The sequence below is a fragment of the Cervus elaphus genome, chromosome 28, assembly GCF_910594005.1.
Source record: "Cervus elaphus chromosome 28, mCerEla1.1, whole genome shotgun sequence".
Taxonomy (NCBI): Eukaryota; Metazoa; Chordata; class Mammalia; order Artiodactyla; family Cervidae; genus Cervus; species Cervus elaphus.
The window spans coordinates 8,821,085-8,834,429 of record NC_057842.1 but is presented as its reverse complement, the minus strand read 5'-3'; the positions used below and the strand labels follow the sequence as shown (position 1 = coordinate 8,834,429).

Below are 13,345 nucleotides of genomic sequence, written 5' to 3'. Positions count from 1 at the left end.
CAGCACACCAGGCCTCCCTGTCCATCACCAATTCCTGGAGCCTACTCAAACTCATGTCCATCACATCAAGTGATGTCATCCAACCATTTCATCCTATGTCATCCCTTTCTCCTCCTGCCTTTAATGTTTCCTAGTATCAGGGTCTTTTCCAATGTGTCATTTCTTCACATCAAGTAGCCAAAGTATTGGAGTTTCAGCTTCAGCATTGGTCCTGTCAGTGAATATTCAGGACTGATTTCCTTTAGGATGGACTGGTTGGATCTCCTTGCAGTCCAAGGGACTCTCAAGAGGGTTTCCAACACCACAGTTTAAAAGCGTCAATTCTTCTGCACTCAGTTTTCTTTATAGTCCAAATCTCACATCCATAAAGGATTACTGGAAAAGCCATAGCTATGAATAGAGTGACGTTTGTTGGCAAAATAATGTCTCTGCTTTTTAATATGCTGCCTAAGTTGGTCATAGCTTTTCTTCCAAAGAGTGAGCATCTTTTAGTTTGCAGTCACCATCTGCAGTGATTTTGGAACCCCCAAAAGTAAAGTCTCTCACTGTTTCCACTGTCTCCCCATCTATTTGCCATGAAGTGATGGGACCGGATGCTAGGATCTTAGTTTTCTAAATGTTGATTTTTAAGCGAATTTTTTCACTCTCCTCTTTCACTTTCATCAGGAGGCTCTTTAGTTCTTCACTTTCTGCCATAATGGTGGTGCCATCTGCTTATCTGAGGTTATTGATATTTCACCCAGCAATTTTGATTTCAGCTTGTACTTCATCCAGCCCCAGCATTTCACATGATAGACTCTGCATATATGCTAAATAAGCAGGGTGAAAACACGCAGCCCTGATGTACTCCTCTCCCTATTTGGAATTAGTCTGTTGTTCCATGTCTATTTCTAACTGTTGCCTCTTGACCTGCATACAGATTTCTTAAGAGGCAGGTCAGGTGGTCTTCTATTCCCATCCCTTTAAAAATTTTCCAGTTTGTTGTGATGCACACAGTCAAAAGCTTTGGCGTAGTCAATAAAGCAGACAGATATTTATCCAGCAGCAACTTTATCTCTGTTTCCTCTGCCTTTTCTAAATCCATTTGGGCATTTGGAAGTTCATGGTTCACATTTTGTTGAACCCTGCCTTGGAGAACTTTGAGCATTGTTTTGCTAGCATGTGAGATGACTGCAATTGTGTAGTAGTTTAAACATTCTTTGTCATTGCCTTTCTTTGGGATTGGAATGAAAACTAACCTTTTCCAGTCCTGTGGCCACTGCTGAGTTTTCCAGATTTGCTGGCATATTGAGTGCATCACTTCCACAGCATCATCTTTTAGGATTTGAAATAGCTCAACTGGAATTCCATCACCTCCTCTAGTTTTGTTCATAGTGATGCTTCCTAAGACCCACTTGGCTTCACACCAGGATGTTTGGCTCTAGGTTAGTGAGAACACTATCGTAATTATCTGGGTCATGATGATCTTTTTGCATAGCTCTTCTGTGTCTTCTTGTCACCTGTTCTTAATAGCGTCTGCTTCTGTTAGGCCCATACCATTTCTGTCTTTCACTGTGCTCATCTTTGCATGAAATATTCCCTTGGTATCGCTGATTTTCTTGAAGAGATCTCTAGTCTTTCCCATTCTATTGCTTTCCTCTATTTCTTTGAATTGCTCACTGAGGAAAGCTTCCTTATCTCTCCTTGTTACTCTTTGAATCTCTGCATTCAAATGGGTATATCTTTCCTTCTCTCCTTTGCCTTTAGCTTCTCTTCTTTTCTCAGCTATTTGTCTGACATCTATGTTGCCTTTTTGCATTTCTTTTGCTTGTGAATGGTCTTGATCACTGTCTCATGCACAATGTCATGATCCTCTGTTCATAGTTTTTCAAGCACTCTGTCTATCAGATCTAATGCCTTGAATCTATTTCTCACTTCCACTGTATCATTGTAAGGGATTTGATTTAGGCCATACCTGAATGATCTAGTGGTTTTCCCTACTTTCTTCAATTTAAGTCTGAATTTGGCAATAAGGTGTTTGTGATCTGAGCCACAGTCAGCTTTCAGTCTTGTTTTTGCTGACTATATAGAGCTTCTCCATCTTTGGCTGCAAAGAATATAATCATTCTGATTTTGCTGTTGACCATCTGGTGATGTCCATGTGTAGAGTCTTGTGTTGTTGGAAGAGGGTGTTTGCTCTGATCAGTGTGTTCTCTTGGCAAAACTCTGTTAGCCTTTGACCTGATTTGTTTGTTCTCCAAGGCCAAATTTGCCTGTTACTCAGGTGTTTCTTTACTTACTAATTTTGCATTCCAGTCCCCTATAATGAAGAGGACATCTTTTTTGGGTGTTAGTTCTAGAAGATCTTGTAGATCTTCATAGAACTGTTCAACTTCTGCTTCTTCAGCATTACTGGTTGGGGCATAGGCTGGGATTAATGTGATATTGAATTGGCTTGCCTTGGAATCAAATGTAAATCATTCTGTTATTTTTGAGATTGCACCTAAGTACTGTGTTTCAGTCTCTTTTTCTTGACTATCATGGCTACTCCATTTCTTCAAGGATTCTTGGCCACAGTAGTAGATATAATGATCTTCTGAGTTAAATTCACCCATTCCATTCCATTTTAGTTCACTGATACCTAAAATGTCGATGTTCACTCTTGCCATTTGCTGTTTAATCACTTCCAATTTCCCATGATTCATGGACCTAATGTTCCCGGTTCCTATGCAATATTTTTCTTTACAGCATCGGAATTTATTCCATCACCCATCACATCCACAACTGGGTGCTCTTTTTCTTTTGGCTCCGTCTCTTCATTATTTCTGGAGTTATTTCTCCATTCTTCTCCAGTGGCATATTTGGTACCTACCGACCTGGAGAGTTCATCTTTCAGTGTCATGCTCCATCTCTTCATTATTTCTGGAGTTATATTCTCCATTCTTCTCCAGTAGCATGTTGGGTGCCTACGGACCTGAGGAATTCATCTTTCAGTGTCATACTGTCTTTTCATACTGTTCATGGAGTACTATTCATATGAGTATATAGTTCCTTTTTTGCTTTGTGTTTCAATTATCTTCTTTTCTCAGCTCTTTGCAAAGTCTCCTTAAACAACCATTTTGCCTTCTTGCATTTCTTTTCCTTGGGTATGGTTTTGGTCACCACCTCCTGTACAGTGTTATAAACATCCCCTCATAGTTCTTCAGGTGTTCTATCTTTTAAATATAATCCTTAAGTCTTTTTGTCACTTCTACTTGTAATATAAGGTATTTGATTTAAGTCATTTCTGAATTGCCTAATGATTTTCCCTATTTTCTTCAAAAGTGAAAGTGAAACTCCCTCAGTTGTGTTCAACTCTTTGTGACCGCATGGATTGTCCCATCCATGGAATTCTATAGGCCATAATACTGGAGTGGGTAACCTTTCCCTTGTCCAGGGCATCTTCCAAACCCAGAGATGGAACCCAGATCTCCCACATTGCAGGGTGATTCTTTACCAGTTGAGCCACAGGTGAAACAAATGATTTTCCCTTTTGTCTTCAATTTAAGTCTAATTTTTGCAATTTGTTGCTCATGATCTTATCCACAGTCAGCAGCAAGTCTTGTGTTGCTTACTCTATAGAATTCCTGCATCTTTGGCTGCAAAGAATATAATTAATCTGATTTCAATGTTGAACAACCTGTGATATCCATGTGTAGAGCCATCTCTTGTGTTGTTGGAAGAGGGTGTTTGCTATGACCAGTGAGCTCTCTTGACAAAACTCTGTTAGCCTTTGCCCTGTTTCATTTTGTATTCCAAGGTCAAACTTACCTGTTAGTTCAGGTAGTTCTTGACTTCCTACTCTTGTTTTCCAATCCCCTATCATGAAAAGGACACCTTTTTTTTTTTTTTGGCATTAGTTCTATAGGTCTTATATGTCTTTATAGAGCAGTTCAACTTCAGCTTCTTTGGCACTGGTACTTGGGACATAGACTTGGATTATTGTGGTTTTGAATGGTTTGCCTAAAGGCTAAAATACTTTAGGGCAATTGAATAGTCTTTATCTACTAGCTGAACAAGGAGAAATTTATATAATTACATATATTCCCTATTGCATACATGTTCAGTTGATCAGTCATGTCTAATTTCTTGCCACCCAATGGTCTATAGCCCACCAGGCAACTCTATACATAGGTCTTTCCAGGCAGGAATGCTGGACTGGGTTGCCATTTCCTACTTCAGGGAATCTTCCCAACCCATAGATCAAATTCAAATCTCCTACATTGACATGCAGGTTCTTTACCACTGAGCCACCTAGTAAGCCTATATACCACCTATTACACATGGATATGTCTTCCTGGTGGCTCAGTGGTGAAGAATCCACCAACTAATGAAGGAGACAAAAGTTCAGTCTCTGCATTTGGAAGATCCTGTGGATTAGGAAATGGCCACCCCTCCAGTATTTGTGTCTCAGCTGGTAAATACTCTGTCTGCAGTGCTGGAGACCTGGGTATGATCCCTGGGTAGTGAAGATACCCTGGAGAAGGGAAAGGTTACTCACTCTAGTATTTTGGCCTGGACAGTTCCATGGACTGTGTGGTCCATGGGGTTGCAAAGAGCAAATTTAACTTTCACTTTGGAGCTTCCCAGGTGGCACTAGTGGTAAAGAACTTGCCTGCCAATGCAAGACATGCAAGAGACTCAGGTTTGATCCCTGCATCGGGAAGATCCTCTGGAGGATGAAATGGCAACCCACCCCAGTATTCTTTCCTAGAGAATCCCATGGACAGAGGAGCGTGGCAGGCTACAGTCCATAGGGTCACAAAGTGTCAGACAAGACTGAAGTGATTTAATACATACCAGTATTCATGCCTGGGAAATTCCATGGACAGAGGATACTGAAGGCTACAGTCCATGGGGGTACAAAGAGTTGGACATTCACAAAGAATGAAGATTCAGGACCAAAGTGAAAACAATGCCCAGTTGTGGATGTGACTGGTAATGGAAGCAAAGTCCAATGCTGTAAAGAAAAATATTGTGTAGGAACCTGGAATGTTAGGTCCATGAATCAAGGTAAATTGGAAGTGATTAAACAGCAAATGACAAGAGTGAACATAGACATTTTAGGAATCAGTGAACTAAAATGGACTACAATGGGTGAATTTAATTCAGATAACCATTATATATACTACTATGGGCAATAATTCCTTAGAAGAAATGGAGCAGCCATCACAGTCAATAAAAGAGTCTGAAATGCATTACTTGAGTGCAATGTCAAAAATAACAGAGTGATCTCTGTTCATTTCCAAGACAAACCATTCAATATCACATTAGTCCAAGCCCATGCCCCAAATAGTAATGCTGAAGAAGCTGAACAGTTCTATGAAGACCTACAAGACCTTCTAGAACTAGCACCCAAAAAGATGTTTTTTTCATCATAGGGTTGTGGAATGCAGAAGTATTTGGAAACAACTTAGCGACTAAACAACAATACATGGATAAATGCCTTTGGAGAGAGAAAAACTCAATTACCAATCAGAAAGCAAACCCATTGATTACACCAAAATTCACCTAATAAGCCCCGGTCTTTTTACCTATTTATCTAGTTACCTTCAGAACACACAGCTTCCTGCTTTAAAATCATCATAAGAAGTTGTATACATATACATATATATGTATACATATATGTGTTTATATTTTAACTCTGTTTTGTATAATTATTTTTGAACTTTGTACCTGCTGCTTGTCAAATCTTTGTAAAATAGACATACCCAATAGGATTCTGCTAGACTAGCATTTGAGATGATCTCCAATGTTTACAACCTTACTGAGAATGCACATTAGATGGAAAATGAAGAGTTCCTCTCCCTACTCTTCTCTGTTGCTCAAATATGACTTCAATTGTTTCTAGTTGGCACTTTTCCTCTGACAAGGATCATGGCAACCAGGAAAGATTTTTCCTGGCACCAAAGAATAAAACTACTAAATTGGAAAACCTGACTCTTGACCAATAATGCTTTTGAGGAAAGATCTTTACCACAAGGGTGGAATGTGGAAATATAGGAAATCTCATTTTTTGTGCAGTAGAGAAACTCTGAGAGGAAAGCTCTCACATACATACTACTGTGCATCCTTCATAGCCAACAGGAAAAAGGAAGATAAGAAATATGAGTTTCTTCTGGTACAATGAAGGACATTAAGCACAAGGGAATTTTACCTTTTTTTTTTTTTTTTAAGAAGGAAGATTCCTCCCTGCACTAATGACCATTTGCACCCAACAAGAAACCACCACAACTTGTAATTCTTGTTTTTCTCCAATGAAACTTTGTTCAAAAGAGCACTCTCTCCATCCACAGTTTCCTCCTATATACTAATAAAAGTATGCACCTCACCTTTGTTCTCTGGACTTGCTTACAATTTACCAAATCTCATCTGTCTTGAATTTCAATCCTCTGCTGTTCCCAAATAATGAAATAGTGTTGGTAAAGTAACTGGATATATTATCTTTGGGTTGACAACTCATTATAAATTATAGTTTTTCTTTATTTAATAAATGCATAACTAGTGTTTAATATATGCTGGTAATTGTGCTAAGCACTTTATCTATAGTATTTCACTTAATTTTAACAGTTTAATAATAAGGTACCTAGTATTACCAACATAATTGCACAGATGAGAAAATTAAAGAAAATAGCTGTTAAATTACTTTTCTAAGATCAATCAACAAGAAATTTTAGTTTTAATTAGATAATTTTAATCCAGTTTTTCTCTGTGAATTAACCTTTATGCCAGGTATCATCATAATGATTGTTAATGCCAATATATGTTATTGAAACTGAATAATAATTTTGATAGTTATGTAATTCACTTTTTGATCTATGGACCATAGATCAAAGGTCATATTTAGTGGTAATGAAGTCTTTTTTTTCTTTTTTTAATTGGAAGTACACTGCTGTTTTTGGAATAGCTTCTTAATGTGCAAAAATTTATTATGCAATATGTTATAAATGACCTAACTACTCTTTTTTTAGAACTATTATTTTTGTTAATTATTAGATTTACTGAAAAATGAAAAGAAAATCACGTTGAGACTACTTAAGAGCTAACCTGTTAAAAATTGTAGTATCTAAAAGAATCTTCTTTCGTTTAAAAAAAACTTCAAAAAATTGACTATTCAGTAAATAAGAAATATTAATAGTAACCAGAGTCAGATTGTTTTTAAAGTAGGTCCAAACCAATCACATAATTGTTTTATTTTTGCTTCCTTATTGAATGCACAGTAGTTCTCAGCACTTGAAAAGAGAAAGATGTCCATTTTAGTAATTTAATTTATGTAGATTATGTGCTATTGCATGTTATTTAAATGTGAAGATTTATGATAGCAATAATAATAGCTTCTGCAAAGGATGTCAAAAGTTAGAAAGCGCTTCAAACACAGTTCAGATAAAAAACAAACAAACAGACAAAGAAACATAACTTTCTTAAACCCATCACAGAGCTGAGATTGCAGTGTGACCCAAGCACTTAACAAAACAATGAGGCAGCTCCCCTCTTCCCCAGGTAAGTTGCCACATGCCCTGCACCACACATTTACAGAACACTGGAAAAAGAAGTTCCAGTTACCACACAAGGAAGTAAGTAGAAATCAGATAAACTTTTAACAAGTTGGAAAAGGCTGAATGTTGGCTAGTGTTAGTACTCTGGGATTGTGGGGGGTGGAGAGTGAAGGGAAAAACGCAAGAGGAGTCCACACACTTTCATACATTCTATTTCCCATAGTCTACCAGATACTACAGAGAAACATTAGGGAGATTCTACCTGCGGGATTGAAACATGGTGGGAGTTGATGGTGGAAAGAGTATGAATCCTTAATTCATTGTCCAGATTCTTCCCTCAAAAGGAGCGAAAACCTTTTTCCACCAGGGAAGGGGCAGCAAGTGTATCATTCCCAGGGCCTAGGCAAAGACCATGTTGCTAGTAGTAAGGGAGGTAAAATCCTCTGAACCTGAGAAAGATTACTGGGTTCATGGACACTATACTATTAGAGGTCTGTTCCTTCTGGGAAAGGAACAGAACAATACCTCTTATATAGGACCCACCACCGTTAGGAGGCAAAAATATGTCTTCCATGATGAAGAGATATAGGAATGCTGAGAAAACACCACCACTGAAGCTGAGGAACAACTCTTGGGTAGGTAGGAACAGGATAGGAAAAGAATAAATTATGCTTCCCAGAATAAGTCCCTTGGCATGCGTGTGTGTGTGATGAAAATTACATACATATAGGCATGATTGAAACTGAAAAGATAATATATCTAAATTTGGGAACTACAATTAAGTAATCCTTAAAGAGAAATTTATACTGTTAAATATTTATACTAGAAAAGAAGATCGCAAATCAATAGCTTAGTTAACATCTTGAGTATGTTAATTTTACAATTAATAATTTTAATAAACCTACAACTAGACTGATGAAGAAAAAAGACAGCAAACATAAATTTCCAATATCAAAAATAAAAGAAGAATATCACTACTGATGCTATGAATATTAAATGAAGAAACTATTATGCCCAACTTTATGACAATAAATGAGACAATTTATATTAAATGGACAAATCCTTTGAAGGACACATATGCTCATTCATAAATAAATAGATAATCATTATAGTCCTACATTTATTTTTAAAATTTGAATTCTTAGTTATGTATATTCCCACAGAGCAATTTCATAACCAATGGCTTCAATGGTGAGTTTAGTCAAATATTTAAATGAAAAATTACAACCATTCTACACAAATTCTTCCATAATGTAGAAAGAAGAGAACACTTATTTTATGAGACCAGCATTACCCTGATACCAAAATCAGAGAAAGGAAGAAAAGCAACAACTACATATGAATATTTTCATGAACATAGATTAAGACATCCTCAACAAAAATAGTAACACATTAAATCTAGTAATTTTATTAAAATATAAAGTATATTATGATTAAGTGGGTTTTTTCCTGGATGCACATGGTATGTAATAAGTAAACATTCAAAGAAGCAAATTACTTAATCATATTCAAATTTTATTTTTTTATACTAACATTTTAAAAAAGAAAACCAATATAATATCTTAATAGATGCAAAAGAAACATTTGAGAATACTTAGCACATTTTCATAGGATCTTCCCTGGTGGCTCAATGGTAAAGAATCTGCCTGCAATGCAGGAAACCCAGGTTCGATCCCTGGATCAGAAACCCACTCCAGTATTCTTGCCTAAAGAATCCCGTGGACAGAGGAGCCTGGCAGGCTACAGTCCAAAGGGTCCCAAAGAGTCGGACACAACTGAAATGACTGAACACAACACACTTTCATAATAAAATCTGTAAACCAACTAGAAATCAAAGTAAACTTCCATAATCTGATAAGGTTATCTAAACTAAGAGTACTTCTTTATAACAGACTTAATAGTTCAGAGAAAAAATTTTAAAATTTCTGCTTTTACCACTTCTGTTCAACTCTGTAAGGAGTTTGTATCCATTCCACCGATGCAAAATAATTAAAAATAATAATTTAGATTTCAGCATTTATAAAACTCTAGCCTTCCAAAGACATGTTAAAGCCAATGCAAAGGGAATGTCAGAGACTAGGAGGAAATGCACACAGAGTATGTATCTGTATATCATAATTTACATACTATAAAATTCATTGCACACACATACAGATAGATTCAAAACTCACTGATAAGAATGGAAAGAACTGTTTTTAAAATGGGCAAAAAAATTGAATAGATGCTTCACTAAAGATAAATGAATACTATTTAAGCACAGGAATAGATGCTCAACATCGAGATGCAGGTTAAACCTTATTAAAATTGCAAATTAAAGGGAAACAACAACGACAACAACAAAACCCTGAAAATAATAACTGCTTGTTAGGATGAGAAAGAACCAAAACTCTAGTTGTTGTTGAAGGGAGTTCAACATGGTATAGTCACTTTAGAAAGTAATTTGCCCATTTTGTTTAATAATTTTATTTATTTATGGCTGTGTTGCTTTGCTCAGGGTTTCTCTAGTCGTGGAGAGTGGGTCTACTCTTTGTCTCACTGTGGACTTCTTATTGTGGTGGCTTCTCCTGTTGCAGAGCACAGGCTCTAGACCTGCGAACCTCAGTAGTTGTGCACACAGGCTTGGTAGTTGAGGCTCGAAGGCCCTAGATAGAGTACAGGTTCAATAGATGTGGCCCACAGGTTTAGTTGTTCTGAGTTATGTGGAATCTTCCTGGGTCAGGGATCAAACCCATGTCTCCTACACTATCAGGCAGATTCTTACCATTTGCACTGTCAAGGAAGTTCAGTTTGTCCATTTCTTAACAAGAAAATATCTGCTTACTACAGGCTCTGCAATATCACTAAGTATTAATTAAACATGTATGAATATTACTACATATATATATATACACAACCCTTTATTCGAACATTGATATAGCTTTTATTCAAGACCAAAAATGTGGAAATCCTAGTGCTTTTGAACAAATAAATAGATCAACCAATTGTTGTGTATTCATACTCAACAATAAAAGGAGCAGGGAGATCACTTTGCTGACAAAGGTCCGTCTAGACAAGGCTATGGCTTTTCCAGTGGTCATGTATGGATGTAAGAGTTGGACTATAAAGAAAGCTGAGCACCAAAGAATTGATGCTTTTGAACTGTGGTGTTGGAGAAGACTCTTGAGTGTCCCTTGGACTACAAGGAGATCCAACTGGTCCATCCTAAAGGAGATGAGTCCCAGGTATTCATTGGAAAGATGGATGTTGAAGCTGAAACTCCAATACTTTGGCCACCTCATGCAAAAAGTTGACTCATTGGAAAAGACCCTGATTCTGGGAGGGATTGGGGGCAGGAGGAGAAGGGGATGACAGAAGATGAGATGGTTGGATAGTATCACCGACTCAGTGGACACGAGTGTGAGCAAACTCTGAATGATAGTGAGAGGGTAACAGGTAGGAAGGCCAAGGGTCTCCAAATGGAGGAAATAGGCTGCAAGTGCCAGACATTTTTCCTCTCTCTTTAGCGGCAGGAGGAAACAAACTAGCAATATTCTTTTTCCTTCTCTATACAAATTTAAAAGAAGGTTTCTCTTAAAATGCTGTGGTGCCCGGAGAAACACCTGGTTTCTCCTGAAGCTAACTATTCTCAAACCTTGAGTTAACCAATACATTTTTTCTTATGGAAATGTTTGTCTTAAGCTATGTTAATATACCCCGACTCTGTCTTCAAATTGGTTCCACCAAATGGCTCAACCTACTTGACAAACTGGTATGTTATACTTAGATATTGTTCCCCTAATCTATGTAAACAAAACTATTTGTATGGTAATCTGCGCTCCTACAAGATTCAAGTCAATCGTTTTATGGCCTGGGATGAATTATCTGGTGCCATTCTGAGTTTTAAGACATTCCTTTCTTTTCACTAACAGACTGCTAGTGACTATATAACATCCAGCTGAAGACTAGCAGGGGGTACTCTTTCAGCCCCCTTCTGATGCCTATGTCAGAAGCTTTCTCTATCTCCTTTATACTTTAATAAAACTTTATTACAGAAAAGCTCTGAGCGATCCAGCCTCGTCTCTGGCCCCGGATTGAATTTGTCTCCTCCGGAGGCCAAGAATCCCGGCGTCTTATTGTTCAGCAACAACCTTGCAATAGTGAAGGAGAGGGAAGCCTGTCATGCTGTAGTTCATGGGGTCACAAAGAGTTGGACACGACTTAATGACTGAACAACAACTAATTCTGGATTAATCTCAAATATTTTACACTCAACTAAGATAGAATAAAATGGCTATCTTATTCACACACAGTCTATTTTTATAATACTCTGGGAGGTAAACCTACAGGGACAGAAAGCAGATTGATTGGTTACTGGAGTAAAATAGAGTAGAAATTGATGCTGATCAGGGTCCTGTGCAGTTCCTGGGCATGGAGGCCTTTCTGTCCCCCATTTCATGTAAGAGAAACTGCAATCTCCAGGACCTTCCTTGAGTTCCAAAGAGCAGTTTTGAAAAGGTTGCTAATCAAGGGAAGAGCAGCCATGAAAGCACCTGAGGCAAGATTAAAGGGACCAGAGAGGCTCGCTAAGATTAGGAGACCAGACCACCTGAGACTGCACAATCCTTGATCTTATCAGAAACCCTACATTTTGAAACTTTTCAGAACAAAGAAGAACCTAAGACCGTTACTGCCTTAAACATTTTTACATATGCTTGTTTGACTATATGTGAAGTGAAAGTGAAGTTGCTCAGTAGTGTCTGACTCTTTGCAATCCCATGGACTGTAGCCTAACAGGCTCCTCCATCCGTGGGATTTTCCAGGCAAGAATACTGGAGTGGGTTGCCATTTCCTTCTCCAGGAGATCTTCCCAACCCAGGGATTGAACCCGGGTCCCCCGCGTTGTAAGCAGACTCTTTACCATCTGAGCCACCAGGCAAGTCTTCATCAGGGAGTGGGGGCACAATTCTTGAGGTGTTACCCTACTGTGTTAAGCTACTCTTTCCTTCTCCTCCATAACTCTCTCAGTATTTCTGTTTGGCATCTGTTCACAGAGAACCAAGATTTTCACAACAAAATCATGGGATTTACTACAAGGGCAACAAGTTAACTTGTGAAGTGCTGAAATTGTTCTGTGAAATTGTTCTTTGATTGTGATGAAAATTGTTGCTCAGTCTCTCAGTCATGTCCAACTCTTTGCCAGCCCTTGGACTGCAGCATGCCAGGATTCTCTGTCCTCCTGGAGCTTGCTCAAATTCATGACAATTGAGTTGGTGATGCCATCCAACCTCTCATCCTTTGTGGTCTCCTTGAAGTAGAAATGCTAGGCAGTCAGTGTAGGACTCTGAGACCTCAGTCTTGTTTGCAATAAACAACTTGCTCCATTAACCTAAAGCTATACCCTTTTGTCCCAAATTATTGGAATGTGTCCTTGGCCTGAAAAATTATCAGGACTCAGACCCAGGGAAGGGCAGTGATTAACTTCTGCTCCATATGCATGAGGGAAAAACAACTGGTGGTCATTAATTTTAAGCCCATACATCTGGTCCATTGTAAAATGGCTGAGGACATGAAAGTAGGCAAATTAATCTAGGATCAAGAGAAGCCATAAAGACGTTAAGTTAAACATTTGACCTTTAAACTGATTGGTTAAAAGTGACATATTTTAAGGACAAGAGTTAACCAAAAATGTAGAGATTAAGGATATAAAAACTACTGTTAAGTCCCACCTTTGGGGTGCTGCTTACCCCCACTCTGTCTATGCTGAGGGTTTTTTATTTTCCTTCTCTTTAATAAATCCAGTTCTGTTGCTACTATGAGTGTTAGTATGTTCATGAAGTTTATTTATTAGATCC

The 13,345-nt window shown here is 37.9% G+C and overlaps 1 long non-coding RNA gene across 1 annotated transcript; it reads left to right on the top strand.

Annotated features, from left to right (window-relative positions):
• Nucleotides 1–2,288: 2,288 nt before the first annotated feature.
• LOC122685551 lies at nt 2,289–12,960 on the top strand. The gene is made up of 3 exons (XR_006338440.1): nt 2,289–2,463; nt 10,554–10,557; nt 12,949–12,960. It is a non-coding gene; the product is annotated as an uncharacterized LOC122685551 (long non-coding RNA).
• The last annotated feature ends 385 nt before the right edge of the window (nt 12,961–13,345 follow it).